Here is a 6,000-nt window from a genome sequence, read left to right as displayed (position 1 = left end):
AGTTTTATTATAATAACAGTCTATAAAAGCCTATTCTAAATATTGCCTATGTCCAAAACATCATATTTGTAAAGTATGTGGAAAGAGTAAACAAAATATCATGAATGCATGAATTATTTGTGTGCATGAATTATTTACAACTTTCTTGGGGCAATAATAGGCCATACAGGCCAGACGCTGGTTAGAAAAACTTATATCCATGTTTGTGATCCAGCTCCATACCTGATGCAGGGCTTCATTTGAATGGGTAAACACTTTCAAAATCATATTTACCATGTCTGCATGTTGTATATGGAAGACCCGGGTCCTGGCGCTCTCGAACTTGCCGTCCTCGAATGTCTGATTTCGCCCTCAAGTGGGGGACTTCTCCCCTGATATATTACAGTCTGAAGTAATTAAAAAGTCGGCGTCGTCCCCGCAAGAAAAGTATTGACTCGTGCGCAATAACAGTTGTATGACATTTGATTGAAAACGGAGACGCGTCTTCGTTTCAGGTTTTGATCCTAAGAAATTAACACTGTCTGGTTCACTGAGAAAATACGTTCCTTGTCAGAGCAGAACAGAATACGTTGCTTTGGAACACACCGTCGGTCTCGGGATATGAATGCAGGCAGAGGCACGACTGTCCCCTTTCCAAAATGTGAACCAGGAGATGCCGAGGGAAATCGCTGACAGCGTCTTCGGGAAAAAAGGCGAATAAACCTATGCTTGTGAGGAGAAGACAGCTTTCCCTAGTCCCGACCCGGGCTCTCTCCGATATTTATTCTGCTAGATCAGCTGTATGCTCCGCGGACACGTTGCGGACGATAAGGCTTGGTTGGAGAATTAGGAAAGTGGCTTCTGGAAGTTGGGCTCGAGCGGTACACAATCTGACAGGACTCTCGGGGCTGTTATACGCCTTGTGAATGTAACCTGAGTGACTGTGGGTCTTGAGTTTGAGTCCGTCACGGTGTTGTGTCAGGGTAAAGAGGCACATCTGTGTGTGACAATGCGCCAACTCGACTAAACCCCTACCCTGCGGACATGAAAAATCATGGAGAGGTGCTTAGCCTTTTATAATTTACGAAACACTTGTACTTTTATTTCCCGTAAGAGATAGGATCCCGTTAAATAGCCTACTGTTACCTGTTGTTCTGTTTGTTTATGGGAAATGTTTGTTAGTAGGCTAAATTAGGTATTATCAAAATATTTCATAATGGGAACATTTATTCTCAATTAAATGAACTAAATATTTGAAACATTAAAGGTTCCAAATTCATAAAACAATAATTATTACATCGAAAAATGTTATCAGATATTTTGTATAGGCCCTATCCAGCTTTCAAGGTGATGCTAATTATACTCCAAAGTTGACTTAACTTCTTTTCAATGTTTACATATACTGTACCCAGTACCCACATAATATTTTTCAGTTCACATTATGGTGAGCAAACTCAGATTTCGCTCAACCGCACGCACGCACACACACACAGCTATGTCTTACTATACTTCTGAGGACTTTTTGGGGACCAACAATTGTTTCCGATTTTAAATCTTATTTTCCCTAACCTTTACCCCAACTCCAAACCTAACCACTTACCCCTAACCTTAACCCCTAAAATATTATTTTTACAAGTGAGGACCGGAAAAATGTCCTCACTTCTCTGAATTTTAGTTGGTTTACTACTCTTGTGAGGACTATAGTAAAGCGTACACACACACACACACACACACACACACACACACACACACACACACACACACACACACACACACACACACACACACACACACACACACACACACACACACACACACACACACACACACACACACACACACACACACACACACACACACACACACACCACCCCAAAAGGGCTTTGAGATGAGTGAGATGCTTCAGAATTCAAACTAGTGCATCAAGTTGCTCCAGTACAGCAGGAGGAAGGAAGGAATGCTTGAGGACACTGATGTTTCCCCCATGTTTCCCACATGTTTCCTAAATTGTGTCCCTCTGCCTGATCATCTGAAGTATGCTGTCTCTCATTAATGTTTCACTGTGGACTTGTTTTTACCAGGGGTTTGCTGCTCAACATTTGACTGAGGCATCTCAAGAGTCAAGAGAGGAAGGGGAGAGAGGAGGGGGGAGAGAGATAGAGAGAGAGAGCAGTCAGTGACTGGCTTCTCAGTCTCTACTTTTGGACCTAGTGAGTGGAATCCCAAGGCAGTCATTTCTATCAAGTCGAGCGTCTGGAAGAAGAAGCCCCACTCACATGTTTGGTCAAGGGGTAAATAATAGATCAGGGATTAGACTTGTGCTGAATTCATTCTGGGGGTAACAAGCTAACTCCGGTCCCAGGATATGCATATTCATTGGTTGGGCCAAGGCCATGGGAGGATAAAGACCATATGCCTGTTTGTTAGGGAGATAGAGCTTAAATCCAGCTAATTAAACAAGATATTACATAGCTCCGTGAGCAACAAAACAAGCCTTTTAAGGATTGTCCAGAAAATAGAAGTGCTACAACTCGGGGGGGGGGGGGGGGGGGGGGGGGGGGTGATAATATAATGATATGGGTCTCTTTGATAGCTTCAAAGGGCCTCAATAATGTTATATGGCTTTGAAAGTGATTTTTCTTCCCCCAATTTATTCGTCATGTCAAACAAACTGTTAATGATAGGGCTGATTAGTCTTGTGACATATTAAACGGCTACACTAATGATGCTGGAGACATCCATGTTGGTGTGAAGTCGCCACCTCGTCTGCCATTAGCATATTGTCAAGCACGGATGTCTAATTTGATTACGCTTATAAACACAGGCAGTTCAACTAATTAAAGTTACTCAGCAAGTGGTAAGGAGAATGTCCAAGCTCAGCCCTTCTACAGTTTGACATCTGGATTAAAAATATATTATAAAGCTCCTTCATTTACTGAAAAAAAGCACAAAACTAAATGTGCGTCTCACACACACACACACACACACACACACACACACACACACACACACACACACACACACACACACACACACACACACACACACACACACACACACACACACACACACACACACACACACACACACACAGTCTCTCTGCACTGAGTATAGGTTTATCTGTCCCCATGACAGGACCCTACCTCTCTCACTAATTACCCAGAGGGGTTATTGATGATGAGCTATTGAACCCAGAGTTGGAGGCCCTCTCCCGGGGATGGCAGTCAGCTATCACAGCCTCTACAAGGCCATTCTACGCTGGGTTTCTGTCCATCTGTCTGGGAAGCAGCAGTTCTCACTGAGAAAAGGTCAATTCGATCATGTCATGGAAGGCAGAGGGGAGCGGAAAGGGGAGGGACCACGATCGGGCACCACACACACACCTGCTCTAATTCTGCTCTAACTGACTGCTCTCTGCGAGGACATTCTGGGCTGTTTGGCCGGGGGCTCGGTGACATTCTGAACCTCTGAGAATGTTCAGTATGATCACCTCACCTCTGATGTAATATGTTCACTGCAGTGGGGGCTGCTGAGGGCTCATAATAACGTCTGGAACAGAGCAAATGGAATGGCATCAAGCACCTGGAAACCATGTGTTTGATGTATTTGATACTATTCCACTGATCCCGCTCCAATCATTACCACGAGCCCGTTCTCCCCAATTAAGGTGCCGCCAACCTCCTGGGGTTCATTGTTCATTACTTGGAAGTTTCATGAACTAGGCTTGTCTGAATCACAAGGTCTATGTTGAGTGTAATTTAAGTGTTATGTTACGCGCGCCTGACAGTAGTGTATCTGTCATCTCTTTCTCTCCAAATATACAGGTAACTGCCAAAATAAAGAAAACACTTGATCACTTGGTCATATAGGCTATAAAAATGCCCAGTTACCCATTATTTTGGCTACCATGTCTAGAAGAAGAGATCTCAGTGACTTTGAAAGAGGGGTCTCAAAGGAGCTTAGAGGGTTTAAAGGGTGTGTGTGTGTCTGTGTGTCTCAGTCACCAGACATCAACCAAATTGAAGACTTATGGGAGATTCTGGAGCGACGCCTGAGACAGCGTTTTCCACCACCGTCAACAAAACACCAAATTATGAAATTTCTCGTGGAAGAATGGAGTCACATCCCTCCAATAGAATTCCAGACACTTGTAGAATCTATGCCAAGGTGCATTGAAGCTGTTCTAGATCGTGGCGGCCCAACACCCTATTAAGACACTTTATGTTGCTGTTTCCTTTATTTTGGCAGATACCTGTATATCTATTTCCATCTCAGCCATTATATAGAGTGTATTTTTATCTCCTCGCTTTAGGGTAAATCCATTTGAATTCAATTACTTTTTGAGAGCATCCCTTTTGATAAAAAAATACAACTTTCCACACTGTACATGTTTGTCCATGGAAGAAGTGCTCAGAATGTGAGTTTTAGGACCTGAATGCCAAAACATTCAGGAGATAGATGTGCTCAAAGTTGACCCATTTTGCATACCCCACCATACCATGAGACATCCATGTTTTTATCACTGGAAAAGATAAACAGTTGAGTTTGATATAATTTTACAGCTTAGAAACAGGGTTATCAACCTATCTGAACATTTATTGAGCACCTTTATCTCTTGAATGTTTTGGCGTTCAGGTCCAAAAACTAACTTTCTGACCACTTCTACATAATATGTATGGAAGGTTTTGTTCAAATCAAAAGGGGTGCTGTCAAAAAAAGTGACTGAATTCAAATGTATGTACCCTTTAGCGTAACAAAGACCTAAAAGATGATAAACCATAGTTTCAATAGCGTGCGCCTTGTTCCACGGTGAAGTCGTCACATGTTCTCTCTCTGTACAGTATCAGACCGCCAGGCCCTAGATGCTACCTCTCGAGGGAAATGCGAACTCAAACACAACCTCACTACCTTGCTATGTCCTCTCAGTCAGTCAGTACCCAGCCAAGGACAAGACAAGGCCTACCAATGCAGAGCCCTGGGAGAAATACTCAGACTCCTCTTTCCCACACTATACCAGGGGGGAGTGGCACGCCACATGGGTGAGCCATGGGTAAGCTTGGACCCGAGGCATGACACTACGCCCCCCCCCCGTCCCACGTTGGCCCCCAGGAAGTGGGCTCTCCTCTCATCAATCCTCCCATTATGAGCAGGGCCTGTCTGCTGAGGATGGCTCAGAAGGTCATCAGATGGGAGTCAAGAAGAGGGCCAGAACCGGGGCTGAACTGAGGGGCTTGTGCTGGGGGGGTGTGGGGATGTGTGTGTGTGTGTGGGGGGGGGGGTGGGGGGGGGGTTGGGACACGGCGCTGTAGTTGTCTGATTTAGGTATACAGATAGGTTTAGTGTGGGAGAGGGGTGAAGAGGGGGGAGGAGGGGGGAATCAATGGCCTCTCTGTCATTGGGTATTATGAGACTTGAGGCGCGAGATCCCACAAGGTTGAACATGAGAATGGCTCATGCTTGACGTCAAGACTGAGCGACTGATATCATTCTCTAGTCCAGTTGAGAAAACTAGCTGCAGGGTGTTTCATTCTTTCCACTGTCACAACCTACAATGTCCAAAATTCTCAGCAGATATTAAAAATACAACTGCATGAATATTTGCAGATATTCAAAAAAAGTGAGCTATATACAGCCTTTCACGTTAAAAAGCTACCCAATGTCATATCCACCCATCCATATTCATCAGATTAGCCACCCACACTTCTGTAATGAAACCCATCTCAGAGAACAGAGCCCTCAGTGGAGTAGCAAAGTGACTGTGATGTCATATGAGACTCAGTGCTCTCACAGGTTGGAATCTCATTTCCATTCTGGAATGAGAGAGACGTTCCGCTAAACAGAGTTCAAATTGACATCCCAGCTGACACTTGTACTTCCTGTGTTTCTTCAAAGGCAACACGACTTGTGACTCTTTAGTCAGTGTGATCGTAAGCCCCCTGTTCGTTCTGTTGGTTCTCACCTCCCTCAGTTGGAATCAAAGGTAACGTTATTATGCAGACGACAGTCCTCCTACCTGAGGTG

The sequence above is a fragment of the Salvelinus namaycush genome, unplaced genomic scaffold, assembly GCF_016432855.1.
Source record: "Salvelinus namaycush isolate Seneca unplaced genomic scaffold, SaNama_1.0 Scaffold826, whole genome shotgun sequence".
In the NCBI taxonomy this organism is placed as follows: Eukaryota; Metazoa; Chordata; class Actinopteri; order Salmoniformes; family Salmonidae; genus Salvelinus; species Salvelinus namaycush.
The sequence above is the reverse complement of the archived record's forward strand: the minus strand, read 5'-3'. Positions refer to the sequence as shown.